The sequence below is a fragment of the Miniopterus schreibersii genome, assembly GCF_964146895.1.
Source record: "Miniopterus schreibersii genome assembly, chromosome: 2".
Classification (NCBI taxonomy): Eukaryota; Metazoa; Chordata; class Mammalia; order Chiroptera; family Miniopteridae; genus Miniopterus; species Miniopterus schreibersii.
The window spans coordinates 155,435,285-155,450,558 of NC_138102.1; the positions used below are offsets into that span (position 1 = coordinate 155,435,285).

The 15,274-nt window shown below is 40.9% G+C and overlaps 1 protein-coding gene across 2 annotated transcripts in view; it reads left to right on the forward strand.

The window, feature by feature from the left end:
* The window catches only part of ITPR2 (inositol 1,4,5-trisphosphate receptor type 2), a 405,501-nt gene that overhangs the window by 37,396 nt on the left and 352,831 nt on the right, over window positions 1-15,274 (forward strand). The gene's annotated exons all lie outside the window — the stretch shown is intronic.

Below are 15,274 nucleotides of genomic sequence, written 5' to 3' on the forward strand. Positions count from 1 at the left end.
GCTGAATAATGTATATATATTTCTGTGACAGTGATGCTATAAATGTTAGTGTTTCATTAGCAGCTCTTTAGTTTATCTTTGTAAAATCTCTAGGAGGGTGATGGTGATGTGCTAGCTTAGCGTTTATAATGTCACTTTGGATAGTGTTTAGTAACTAACAGCTGTCATAGAACTCTTTTCTAAGTATGATTTTAGAAATAGCTTGATAATTTCAACTGAGAAATTGGTCATAGTAGGAGACATATTATTATCCCACTGTTATGAAAGAAAGATTAATAGGCTCTGCAAAGAATCATACACAACTGAAACCAGTCATTAAAAGCTTGCTCAAATCAATTTCACAGTTTGTGTGTACTTACAACAATAAAAGTAATTTTAAAACAACATTCATTTTGAATACACTGTGTAAGCACCCTTTTCTCATGGTGAGAAGCAGCTGTAAGAAGGGGTAAAAATGTGGAGAGAGAGTTGAGGGGAGTCCCCAGAGGCCCGGAGCCGAGTCAGGACGTGCTACTTACTGCCCCGGGGAAGGGAGATGTTTAACATCTGGAAAATATTTCCGATGTTTCACTCTCTGTGACAGGCACTTTCCACAGGATTCTCATGATAAGAACTTCATATTTCATTCTTCCTGAACTCAGAACCTTGCGGGGAGAGTGACAGGCACGGGGTAAATGTACTTGGAGTTAAATTGGCCACTTTGGATAAGAAACCCAAATTTCTCTCCAGGTGGAAAGATTAACATAAGACAGGCTGTGGGAAACACACTGCCCATTAGAAGCATCCATAAAACTGCTCAGTAGGGACACTCCTCTGACCTGGACAGGTGAGGTCTTCTCGCCATAAAGAGTCCCCTCTGAGGATGTTACCAAAACCCAAGTTTGTACCTGACGCTTTGAAACGCCAAAACTCAAAATGTCAGAGTTTGGAGTAAGTTAAGGTTTATTGATCGAGAAGGCGCTCACCGAGAAGATGGGAGACCTAATGGTGCCTCAGGTCCATCTTGCTTACTAGACTGGGTTAGTGGTTTTTTTAGGGGTCAGGGGAACAGGGACGCCGGGGTGCCGGTGGGGCACGTTTTAATTGGAGGAACTCGGAACTTGGCCACTTACGGTAAAGGGACATCGACACTGGATCTTCCTGGGCAGCGGACCCTCGGCTCCTGAAAGCGTCCTGGTGGTCAAGTTTCAGTTCTGTCCTGGTCCTTTGGTTCTGTGTGTGGGGGGTGGTGGTGGTGAGACTTTGGTTCCCGGTGTAGCTGGAGGTCAAAGTTCTCTCCTCTGCACGTGTTTCGGCTGCATGACATGCGGTTTTGGCCAGTTGTCTCTGGAAGACAGCTTTAGTATCGCATTTAACAGGACAGGAGCCTTTTGAGCTGGTTCTGTGTTACAAAGATGGTCTCACAATAGGACCGCTGTGCGGGAGAGTCAGCAGCTGTGACAAAAAATAGTGCTCTGGAAGCCACCTGCCCGAGACTGTGAGCGAGTGCCTGGGAATGATTTCAAAGACAGAAGAGGGTAGAGCAGCCCCGATGGAAGAACAGACAATGTGAAAAAAGAACAGGTCGGCCCTAAAGAGTCGGATCTAGCACATTCTGTAAAGACAAGGAGAGAATCGGTGCTTTGGCCGAGGGATCGGAGGAACTCACCCCGGGTACAGTACAGAGAGAGACAGAAAAGGGGGACATATGGATGAGCTTGAAGGACGGACTGAGAAGGTTCGACAGCATCTAACCAAGTTCTAGAAGGAGAAGCAAATGGGAAGGAAGCAATCTGTGAAGGGATATGGGTGAGAACTTCTCTAAACTGAAGAAAAACTCATGCCTCAGGTGGAAGAGGCCCACTGATTTCAAGCAGTAACGATAAAACCAAATGCCCAGAGGCTCCTTTGTGGACTGTAGCTCCTTAAAGATAAAAAGTCTTGAAAGCAAACTGGGGCAACAAATCTGTGTTTGTAAAAGGAAAAGGCGTGGGGTCTAGGTGTTGACTGTACGGCTCCCTGGCTGTGTCACCTTAACTAGGTCACCTGACTGCTCTGAGCCTCAAGGACATCGTCATTGGCTGGTGGGAGCAGGGTGGGCAAGCAGGAGCAAGGCCACACACAGGGCTCCGTGCGGCTCGAACCCTTTCCAGAGAGTAAGTCATGCAAATGATAGTTAACTTAGAGTAGCTGAGCTTGGTGCATTTCCTTTAAACATATTTGACTCTCCTTTTCCATGATCACCTCCTCAGTGGCAGGGTTTTCTTTTTGTGTTTTGCAGGCACAGAGCTTTGCCTGTACTAGACATCCCAAAAAATAGCCGTTAGATGCTTTTGGATGAGAGACCCAAACTTTGTCCTGGGATCGAGCGATAAAACTTGGTTTCCAGGGGTGCCCCCCACTTCCCTGCCAGGAGGCTGGGTAGCCTTATTTCTCTGTCAGTCAGGGGAGATTAATCTTTCAGAGAGAAACTCTCAGGGTTTGTGGCCGCCTTCTTTCTTTTTCTCTTTCCCAGGGAAGCGAGTTGTTTTGAATTGCAGAGATCCTGTTAGTGTGTGTGAGGGAACCCCTGGGTAACGGCCCTGTACCCAGTAGGTAACCGTATACAGAGAGACAGATACTTGGTGTCCCATTGTTCAGTGGACACTGGTTCAAAGCATGAGCCACCCAAGGTGCTGCATCCTGCCCTGGAAGGCTGGCGTTTCCTGGACTCCGACACCGTCCTTGCTAGTTTGCTCTCATTTTCCACCTCTAGCCTAAGACTAAACTATTTCACTCCACTCATCATGGGAGGAGGGTCCTTTCCTATTGGAGATTCAGGGTTTCCTTTTCAATCTCTGACTCTTCCCTTGTGATCCTTGGACCCCATCCTGATGGAGCCCCAGAGGAGGATTCCTGGAGATCGATGGGCTTGCTCAATAGCCATAAGCAGACCTTGTAGCCCCAGATGCCTTGTCCTTTCACTCGGTTCACAGCTCCTGCATTACACTATTCTCTGCCCAAGTGTATTTCCTCTGTTCCCTCTGACTTTGAAAACCATTGCTTTCTCATAGATTTTCCTCCTGGAGTCACCAGCCCTGCATTTCCAGACTCTTCTGCCAAGTTTCCAGAGTCCTCTCTCTTATTGTTACTTTTTAGATAACTCGAAGAAACAATAGCTATCTACAGTTCACTACACCTCAGTTCCTCTGGCCTCAGCCAGATAAATGGTATTCTCAAATTGCTTTGAAAAAGTTTTTGTTTTTCATACTCACTCTGATTTTTTTAAATGAATCATAAAATTTTAGAGCTTCTAGGTGATTAACAGGAGAGTATAACTCCCCCAATTTTTTGAATGGGAGCTGAAGTTCCAAAAAGGCTAAAATGATTGTCCCCAATACACACAATTATACAATGAAATGCTCTTTGAACTTTGTCACATTGCCTCACATATGAACAGAGGAAACTAAGTTTCAAGAAATAAACAACTTCTCAAGGGTTATTTAAAACTTGGCAGACAGACAGCTATTTTTCAGTATAAACCACGCAATCAGAATACTATTAACAGAAGCACAGTGGCTTAGACACTTGAGTGAGTGTAAAATTAATTTAATGATCAAAACGTTAAACGTTGGAATAAATTTAGATGTACAGAGGATGTTAAGGATGTGCTATAGAGAGTTTCCCTTCACCCGGTTTCCCCTAATGTTATTATCTTATATAATCATGGTACATAAGAAATTACCATTTGTAGGTTGCTTTTGACTGAATTCCAGACTTTCTTCGGATTTCACCAGTTTTTCCACTAATGTCCTTTCCCCATTTCTGACCCCATCCTGTATCCCATGTGGCATTTAGTCATCGTGGCTTCTTAGTTTCTTAGTCTTCTTCATTCTGTGATACTTTCTAGATTGTTCCGTGTTTTTTTCATGACCTTGATACTTTTGGGGAGTGCTGGCCAGGTATTTTGTATAATGTGTCTCGGTTTGTGTCTGCTTAACGTTTTCTCGTAATCAGGCTGGGGTTAAGGTGTTGAGAATGCTGCCCTTCTTGCATCATATCAGGGGTACATAGTATCAACACAATTTATCACTTTCATATTTTTTGATATAACCCTCCCCTCTCACACTAAATTATGGCAGTTATTTTTGTTGACTTTATATTCTTTTGGGTTTTCTTTTTTTCTTTCCTTGTTCCTTTATGCACTCTCCCCCCATTCTCTAGAGGATTCTACTATGGTGTGGATTTTTCCAAGAGTCTGTGCTTGTTGATATTTGTGCATTTTCTTTTAGAAGGAGAAGCTGAGATAAGTCAAAGCAAGAAAGCTTTGTGTGCCCTTTTATTGCCATTAGAGTGATAAGACAAGTAACAGAGAACCTAGGGAGCCACTCCCCAGGAGGGCTCAGGGAAGAGAAGACAGCCCCTTCTCTTGGCTGATTAGGTATCCCACAGGGTTGGGCCATTTGGTTTTGGAATGTCCAACTCTGAGAGTCTGTTGTCGTTTGACACGGTAGTATTTTGTAATCCACCATGCCTACCAAGTGGCCACTTCTGGCAAGCAAAAAGTCATTCAGAACCAGTGAGTCAGAATGCTTCAGGAATTGGAACTAAAGTAGAGGATTTCTCTGCTGTGCAGTCAATACTAAAGCAAATAGTGAAAGTCGAGGACTCAGAGGAAGATTGACAAGATCTTTTTTTTTTTTTTTTAACTTTTTATATAACTCAGGGAAGTTGTTTTGAAGGCTGGGACTCTCACCTTTTGCTTCTACTCATGAAGGTTACACACTCAAGTACTTAAGTGAAAAAGTCATCTTGCGAGGTAGTGGCTTTGGCTTTTTGTGTAGTTGAACATGTCAGTCTTGTCGAACACCGTGATTCTCCAGTATGAGCCAATTACAGATACTTCCTCTACCACCTTAACAGTTGCCTTATTGAATTCCTTCAGATTTGGTGTTAGTGTAATGTTTTTTGATGAAGATTGAAGCTGTTTCAGATTTGAAATAACTAGCATTTATTGAGCATTCAATACATGCTATGCTGTGTTTGAGGCTTCCTATGCTTCATTATAAAGTGTTTCTAGAAAGTGAAAATTGTTGCTATCCCAGTTTTGCAGGTGAGAGGGTTAGATAAAGAGAAGTTATGCAACCATATTAAGGTCACTGAGGTTATTACTGTTAGAGTTGGGACTCAAACCAAGTTTGACTCCAGAGCTGTTTGCTCTTAACCACTATATCATCTCATCTATTGAATTATACCCTCCCATAAATTTTACCTGTGGGTACTGTAAAGCCACATAGATTAAATCTAATCCTTTCCCCACACAATCCCCTTTAAGTGTTTGTTTAGAATAATCATATTTATACAGATCTTTTCTTCTACAGTCTTAATTTTTAAAAATTCTTTCCCCTATTGCCAGCTACAAATTCTTCAGTGATTTCTCTAGTCTTCGTCACTGCCTTGTTTGTTCTCTGGTTAGGCTCCTGTTTGTCAGTGAAATTCTTATTGGTGTAGAAAGAACTGAACGTAGTACTTTGGGGTGCAGTCTGATGAGACTCTTCCTCTTTTTTTGTGCCATGCTTGCAGCTCAAGGTTCCTGGGCAGAAGTTCCTAATTTACCTTCATCTCTCTGTCAACCCAAACTCCCGATATTTTTCTATTTGCACCTACAAATCCTCATGTCTCTCCTCCTGTGCTGCATAATTGATCCTTTTGGAACCAAGTAGATAATCTGTTACATTTCTTATTATTAGCATTGGCCTATTATTCTAGCCTGCCAAGTTCTCTGTCTCTGTCTGATCTTAGCTTTCATCCAAATTATTTATTCAAATTCCCAGCCTCATGACATCTTGAAATTTGTTAAGTTCATAAAAGGTATGTGTGATTAATTTCATGTGTTATTCCACTGTTATTGAATATATCTGAGGAGAAATAGATCAGGACTGTGTTAGTTGGAGCACCTACAAATCATACCATGGAAGGCTTTGGTGGAGGTCCTATTTGGGATGTGATCCCTGGAAGCACAGATAAGAAAGTGGGGAAGAGTGAGCCTCAGGGAATAAAAGCAATAAGGTGTTCCTTAATGGCCCACACTGTGGTAACCGGAACTCAGTCCTGCTGGGGCCCTCTGAGAAACCATGAGGAACATTCCTCAGAATCTACTACCTAAGGACAGAAAGGCTGGGGCTAACTTCTATCCTCTGGGTTGTGGGTTGCCCCTGAAGATGTTATCACCCCCTTTCCACAACACACTTCTGGGTTGCTCCTGCTTGCAGCTGGGCAAGTTCTCCAGGTGTCGGGGATCACCCTTATGAAGAGGAGAAGAGAAAAGCAGGAGCTTGAGGTTGGAGGCTACCAGCATGCTGGAAGTTGGCCACTGAAGTTGTCTCGTAAAATCTAGTTCCATCTGACACCATACATTACAGTATTATTGACTGTATTTCCTATGCTGTACTTTACATCCCCATGACTATTCTGTAACTGCCAATTTGTACTTATTAATCCCTTCATCTTTTTCACCCATTCCCCACAACCTCCCTCCCATCTGGCAACTATCAGGTGGTTCTCTGTATCTACGAGCCTATTTCTTTCCTGCATCTTCATTTATTTTGTTTCTTCGATTCCACATGTAAGTGAAATCACATGGCATTTGTCTTTCTCTGTTTGACTTATTTCACTCAGCACAATACCCTCTAGGTCCATCCATGTTGTTGCAGATGGCAATATTTCATTCTTTTTTATGGCCGAGTCATATTCCATCATATATACTCATCACTTGTTTATCCACTTATCTATTGATGGACACTTAGGTTCCTTCTATATCTTGGCTATGGTAAATAATGCTAATAATGAACATATGGATATATATATCTTTTTGCTGTAGTGTTCTGGGTTTCTTCAGATAAATACCCAGAAGTGGAATTGTTGGGTCTTCTTTTGTCTATTGTTACAGCCTTTGTTTTAAAATCTATTTTGTCTGGTATAGGCATTGCTACCACAGCTTTTTATGGTTTCCTTTTTAATGGAATATCTTTGTCCATACCTTTACTTTCAGTCTGTGTGTGCCTTTTCATCTGAAGTGAGTTTCTTGTAGACGGCATGTGTAAGGGTCTTGTTTTGTTATCCATTAAGCCACCTTGTCCTTTGATTGAAGCATTTAAAGTAAATGCTTTTGCATTTAAAGCAATTGTTGATAGATATGTATTTATTGTGATATTATTATTCATATTTTTCCTTCTTCTTAAAAAAGACTCTAACATTTCTTTTAGTACTGGTTTGGTGGTGATGAACTTCTTCAGCTTTTTCTTGTTTGGGAAGCTGTTTGTCCTTTGGTTCTAAATGTTAGCTTTGTTGGGTAGAGTAATCTTGGCTGTAGGTCCTTGCTTTTCATTACTCTAAATATTTCATGCTAATCCCTCCTTTCCTGCAAAGTTTCTGCTGAGAAATCAGTTAACAGTCTTATGGGAACTCCCTTGTAGGTAACACTGCTTTTCTCTTGCTGCTTTTAAGATTCTTTCTTTGTCTTTAACCTTTGGCATTTTAATTATGGTGTATCTTGGTGTGGGTCTCTTTGGGTTCATCTTGTTTGGGACTCTCTGTGCTTCCTGGACTTGTATGTCTATTTTCTTCACCAGGTTAGGGAAGTTTTCCATCATTATTTTTTCAAATAGGTTTTCAGTGTTTCACTCTCTCTCTTCTCCTTCTAGCATCCCCATGATGTGGATATTGGTGCACTTGAAGTTGTCCCTGAGGCTTCTTAAACTGTTCTCATTTTTTTGGATTCTCTTTTCTTTTTGCTGTTCTGATTGGGTGTTTTCTGTTTCCTTATCTTCCAAATTGCTGACTTGACCCTCTTCGTCTATTCTACTGTTGACTTCCTGTCATGTATTTTTCTTATTTTTCGTTTTAGTTATTGTATTCATCATTTTTGATTGGTTCTTTCTTATGGTTTCACCTCCATTTTTATGTTTTCTACCTTTTTGAGCATCCTTATAACCAGTGTTTTGAACTCTGCATCTGGTAGATTGCTTGTCTCCCATTTTGTTTTGTTCTTTTCTGGAGTTTTGTTCCATTCTTTCATTTGAGACATGTTTCTTTGTCTCCTCATTTTGGCTGCCTCCTTGTGTTTGTTTCTATGTATTAAGTAGAGCTGCTACATCTCTGTGTCTTGGTAGAGTGGCCTAATGTAGTAGATGTCCTCCTATAGGGCTCAGAGGTACAGTCTCAACAAACACCCAGATGGGGCACTCCAGGTTTGCCCTCCCTGTGGCCTATGTGCACCTTCCTAGTAGTTGAGCCTTGATTACTGTTGGCACACCAATGGAAAGGATTTGCCCCCAGGCCAATTGACTGTGAGGACTGGCCATAACAACTGTGGAGGAGCTGTTGTGCAGGGGCTGATCCCACAGAGCAGGTCTTGCCTCAGCTGGGCTCTGGTGCCTGCTGAGTCTTCCCCTTGAGTGTGTCACTCATGGTAGTGGTTGGATGTTGCTCTGGCATGGTCTGAAGTTGTCCACTAGGTGTGTTGGCTCTGGGGCCTCCCAGGAGGTGCAAGCCAAGGTCAGCTGCCTGTGCCCTGGTTGGGGCCACCTGGCATGAGCTACAAAGCAATCTGAAGATGGCTGCTACTTGAGCAGGGCTTGGAAGTGCTTGGGAGAGGCCAAGTTGTGAACCAAGGCCAGCTGCTGCTGGTGCCAGGCCTTGGGCCACTTAGCAAGAAGTGCAGGGCACTCTGAGGCCAGATGCTGTTTGTTTGAGAAAAGCATGAGCCAAGACAGGCCAAGCCTTTCATATGGAAAAGCCACTGGAAACAGCCTTGGTGGGTCCACAAGTTGGGTGGGGTGGGTCTCAGAGAATCACCAGGGCGGGGTGAACAGTGTGAGCTCGGTTGATGGAGACTCAGATATGGTACTTGCATGCTGGCTCTGTGCTGAAAGGGCTCAGCAGAGGAGCAATGACCTCTGTGAGCACTTCTGTCTGGGAGAAAGCTGCCCCTCCAGCCCTTGCCCTGATGCCAGACAATTCAGTTCCTCCGGTATGCCCTGCCCCAGTGCTTGAGCTCAGAGCGAGTGAGTCTGAGTAAGTTTGTGCAAGAGTGCCTTAAGAAGAAATCCTGGGACTCCAGCAGCCCTCCTCCATCAGCCATAATCCCTGCTGGTTTTCACAGCCAGAAGTTATGAGGACTTGGCTTCTGGGCACTGGAACCCTGGGAAGGGTCTTGATGTGGGTCTGGGACCCCTTGCTCCTCATTAGGGACCTCTGCAGTTGAGATATCCCTCCTGATTTTTAACTGCTACATGTGAGTATGGGACCAGCCCATCCCTTGTCTCTGTTCCTCCTACCAGTCTCGAAGTGGTTTCTTCTTTAAATATATAATTGTAGGACTTCTGTTCAGCGAGATTTCAGGTGGTTCCGAATGACAGTTGTTCTGTAGTGTAGTTATAATTTTAATGTGGTTGTGGGAAGATGGGAGTACACATTTATCTACTCATGATCTTGACTGGAAGCCCTATTTTATTATAGTCTTAAATTCTACACTTCTACATTTAAGTTCATTGATGTCAAATGTTCCATTTTTACTTACAAACCTGTAGTGTGAATAACAGAAGACAAAAAACTTACACATGTGCTAAGTTAAAAAATTTTTTTAGGTCATAGCATATTATAGTTTGCTGCTACTCAAAGTTCAGAAGATTGCAATGGATCTGGCAGCCAACAGTGACATGATTTATACTAGAACATCTTTAAGATTGTTCAGTTCAATGTTACTACTGTGTAGATCCTGTGTGTTCGTGGTAAGTCGTTTTATTAAGAACCTTCTATAGCTAATCCCCTGTTATTAAACTCTTTAGTGGCAGTGGAGATTGGATAATAAGTTTACTTTTCTCAGTGAGCTTTCAGAGAAGGGATGAAATAAAAACAGACTCTGTTTTCTCTTTGCTTCTCTTGCCGAAGCTAGTCAGTATTGTAAAAGTACTTGCGTGTTTAAATATTTTAGTCTCTATTTTAGTGAAGCTGCTGTGGTTCTCAAGGGAAAAATAGGCCTTCGTACTGTAAATGTCTTATGAATTGCTGTCAAGGCAGCACTCACACAGCTGATTGTGTATCCAAAACATATACGATATATGAACTTTGATTTGTGGCTTTAAATTATCAAGTTTAACTCTCTTCCTTAAGAGTAAGAAGTGATGGGCAGAAAATTCACACTTGTGATGCATGTGATTTAGTGGATTACTCAAGTGGGCCCCAAATCTAATGACAAGTGTCTTTATAAGTGACAAAAGAGGAGGAGACACACACACACAGAAGAGAGGCCATGTGCAGACAGACAGAGAATGGAATTATGTTGCCATAAGCCAAGGGATACCTAGAGCCATCTGAAGCTGGAGGAGGCAAGGAGGATTCTCTCCTAGAACCTTCAGAGGGAACATCGCTCTGAAGACCCTTTGACTTTGGACCTCTAGCTTCCAGAACTATGAAAGAATAAATCTCTATTGTTTTAAGCCACCAAATTTGTGGTCATTTGTTGTGGCAGCCACAGGAAGATAATATATATGGCTATTCCTTGCTGCAAGGAGGTTGTAGAATAAAAGTGGAAAAGGCTTTTTCCTGAGCTGCTGGCTCATGTATAAAAGGCTCCCCTCTGGTGTTGTTTGTGATGTTAGTTGTGTGTCCAAATTCTTTGTGAATATTGAATAAATACCCTTTCTCTGTGAGTGTTTTAACTTAATAGCCAAGACAACTCTTCAAGGGTACAAAGCCCTAAATATTGACATTTTAAACTTTGAGTGCTTATCATGGCCTTTATCCATGTTACCTTATTTAATTATTAATAGCCCCATTTTACAAATGTGGAAACCACACTTTCAAGAAGTAAAGCAACATGATCAAGGTGGTGGGGTGAAGCAGCTTGTAGGGTGAGGCAGTTTTGTTTGAAGCTGTTATTTTTCAACACTGCAAGATCTTGGATGCATTTAGTGGAGATTTATTCAAAATCTGCTGTGAGCAATGCAGTGTGTGAACTAGTTGCTGCGGTTCAGATGAGTCAGAACTGAATGCTGCTTTCAAGGAATTTATAATCTAATGAGGGAGATAAGATGTATATATAAATAATTATAGCACAAGGAAGAAAGTGATAAGTCCTAAACGAAAAGGTGCGGTGAAAGTGTTGTGGGTAGATGGAGATTTTAATTTCCTGTTTTGTGAGGTAAAGAAAGCTGCTTCAGATAGCATTTAACCTGTAACTTGAAATATTTGTACCTGTGGGGAAGGGACATCTAGGCTTCTCAGGCCTAATATGTACCTTTTCATTAAAATAGTTCTTAGGGTAGTAATTGGTATGCAAAGCTAAATTACATTTCCTCTTTAAATAGTAATGGAATGTTTGCTATTCTTTTGAGTACAATACTGAGATGAAAGTGCTTTACTTATCTGAATATATATAAATAAAGCCACTACCCCAATATAAATTAGGTCTTCAGGAAATAGACTAGTAAATCAATGATAACTAAATATGACCAGGGCTACCCTACTATCACTACTGCTAATCATGAACAGTTAATTAGTCCTTACTGTATGTCAGGTAATGTTCAAAAGACTTTATGTTTTATTCATCCATTTAATCCTTGCACAGACCCTAAGTAGTGTGTATTACTAAGATGTTACCTGCATGTATTAGATAAGGCGCTATAACAGAACTAAAACAGCAACAAAAACCAGTGGTTTATATATAAGATAGAAGTTTCTTTCTTTTTCAGATGTTCCTAGGTGAGGGATCCAGAACCATCTTACAACTCTACCATCCTCAACATACGGCTTTCAAAGTCTCTCCGATAGTCACCATTTTTCAGTTAGTAGAAGTGGGTAGGAGGAATTAAGGGCAAGAAGATTCTTTCATGAGGACACCTAGAATTGCATATATCACTCTTAATCATATTTCATAGTCACATAGTATATTGGATTGAATGCACCCCCCCTCCCCCCGTATGTCCATATCCCAATACTCAGTCCCTGTGAATATTACCTTATTTAAAAAAAAGGGTCTTTGTAAATGTAATTAAATTAAGACTCCTGAGATGAGATTATCCTGGATTACGCAAGTGGGCCCCAAATCTAATGACAAGTGTCTTATTAAGTGACATAAGAGGAGGAGACACACAGAATAGAGGCCATGTGCAGACAAAGAATGGAATTGTGTTGCCATAAGCCAAGGGATACCTAGAGCCATCTGAAGCTGGAGGAGGCAAGGAGGATTCTCTCCTAGAACCTTCAGAGGGAACATGACCCTGAAGACCCTTTGACTTTGGACCTCTAGCTTCCAGAACTATGAAAGAATAAATCTCTATTGTTTTAAGCCACCAAATTTGTGGTCATTCATTATGGCAGCCACAGGAAGCTAATATACATGGCTGTTCCTTGCTGCAAGAAGGTTGTAGAATGTGTTAGTGGGGTGGTCATGTACTTATCTAAAACTACCCCAAACTCAGGATTTCTGTTACCTTAAGGAAGAAGAGAGTGCATATTGGGGGGAAAGGGTAACATTCTCTGTTGTATCTCATTTTACAGATGAAGTAATTTAGGTACAGAGAAGTTAAGTAACTTGCCCAAAATCATACAACTAGAAAGAAGCAAAGCTTTAATTGAAATACAGACTCATAATAACTAATTATACTGCCTTTAAGCCCAATGGGCTATGGAAACACAGAGAAGAGGATTGTAATTGGCTTGGAAATTCAGAGGATGAATGGAGGTGAGGAAATATGGGCAGTTGTTAACCAGGTGGAAAGGAGGGGTTGAGGAGGAAGAGGCATTTATGGCTGGGGCGCAGAGGTGAGGAGTAGCATGACCTATTTATGGTTGTCGCTTTTAAATGTTTAAAGCTTAGGAGAATGTGGAAGAGTGGCAGAGATGAGCTTGGAGGAGAATCCAGTGCCTGATGACCTTGTATGCCATACTGAAGCATTTGGTTTTTATGTTAAAGATAGTGGAGGACTATTAAAGGATTTTAAGCTAGGCTATAACATGAACAGAAATGAAAATGTGAAAGACTATTCTCTTACACGGAGAGGCTGAAAGTGTAGGATGGGATATCAACTAAGAGACTGTTAAATAGTTCAGAAAATTTGACAATTGACTGAAGAGAAAGGGATGTATTTAACCTTATTAGGACGTGATGACTAATTATATATGGGAATGGAGTAGGAAGTGGGGGTGAGGGAGAGAATGTGTTCTAGAATTTCCCAGGTTTCATATTTTAGTAGCACTTACTGAGATATTGAATATAATAGAAATTAATTGATAGAGGTGGGTAATTGTATAAATTCATTATTACTAGTAACAAACATCCTGAAAGTGAGCAGCTTTCTCAGCATCCATCTGTTTAACTCGTGAATTTATGGGCTCACTGACTGACTTTTGTTTTGAGCTGTCTTGGCTGATCTCTGCTGAATTTGCTCATGTATCTATGGTCAGTTGGCAGCTGGATGGTCTAGAATGGCTTCACTCACATATCTGCCAATGGATAGGCTGTTGAAGGAGGTGGCTGGGCCTCGTGTCTCTCATTATGTGGCAGGCTAGCTGAGATTCTTCTTGCAGGGTTAGTGTTGTGAGAACAGCAAGAAAGGGCAAACCCCAGTGTTCAAGCACTCTCTTGTGTCACATTGACTAATGTTATATGGCTAAGTTCAGATTCAAAGAGTGGAGAAAGAGACTTTGCTTTTTGATGGGGTGAACTGCAAAGCCACCTGCAAAAGGACATGCATACAGGGATGGGAAGAATTTGTGGTCATTTTGCAGTTTACTACAGTAATGAATTTGGTTCTGGCATCCTTTCTGCCAGAGAAGAAGATCTAAAAGATTGCTGGATATTTTAATCTAGGCTCCAGAGAAAAATCTAGGTGGAAAAGCAGATTTGAAATTTAGTAGCATATGGATAGAATTTAAAGCTGTGAGAGTGAGAAGAAAAGAGTACCCTAAATAGAATCCCTGGGAATACCAAGACTTAAGGTGCCAAAAGTAAACATAACAATATCAAGAGTCACAATAAAGTACCACTGCAAAAATGGCTAAATTAAAAAAAAATTCTGACAATACCAAGTGTTGTCAAGGATGCAGACCAACTAGGTCTCTCATACGTTGCTAGTGGTGTACAAAATGCTACAGCCTTTTTGGAAAAGTGTCTGGTGGTTTCTTATAAAGTTAAACATACACATCCCATATGACCCCATATCTTACTCTTAATTATTTACCAAAAGCAATGAAAACTTAAGTTCACACAAAGATCTGTATATGAATGTTTATATTGAAAACTGAAAACAATCAAAATCTCTTTCAACTGGTGAATGAATAAATAATATATGTGGTGGTATATCCACAGAAAGGAATACTACTCAATAATAAAAAGGAACACATGACTGAGAAACCCAACAACATGGATGAATCTTATATGCATTATGCAAAGTGAGAGAAGCCAGTCTCAAAAGGCTACATGATGTATGACTCCATTTATATGCCATTCTGGAAAGTGCTGAGGAGGGGTTGGGGTCTGGGGTGTCTGAATTTATTGGACTCAAGATAGAATAGCCCTGAGGGGGAAAATAACCCTGAGGTGGCTAGAAGATTAGTTGACCTAGAAATACTCTTGATTTCATTGAAAAAAATAAAAGAAGTCTTCCCACTCTATACTTTTGTGACTTCTTTCACCTCTAAGGTTGGCTGTGTGGGAAGATGGAGAAAGACTTTATTTATTCAGGACTCTTTGCCTTTCTGGGTCTTTATAGGAAGGTCCTTGGTGAGGTCTTTAGATACAGTATGGTTTTAATTTTGTGGAAAAGAATGATCCTTACAATAGTACAACAAGGTACATCTGAATCACTTTTATACGATGTTTGCTCTTCTAAAAGATATGGAGGGTTAGAGTATTTCTACTTATACTGTATTCATCATGAACTTTGTATTCCTTAGGAAAGTAATCCCAGTTATTTTATTCTAGTGGAATTTCCTGTGGGAAATTCATTCTTTTTTATAATATTGAGGTGAAAAGAATGGACTATTTGTAGATCTGAAATTATGGCTCACTCAAAAACTCTTCAATGAATTAAATAGTAGCTATTTTTAAATAAATTATTTCCCTTACCCTCTCTTATCTTGTCATGTATTAGGCACATTAAAAGACATTAAAAAGTCAAATCACTTCAGTTTTCATATACTCTATAGCAGAAATAATCTTTCCAGTGGGAGGGAAAGTGTCATACACATATTTGTTATTTTAAGTGGAAATATGTGTGGATTAAGATTGTACTTCTGTGGTTTATGGTAGGTG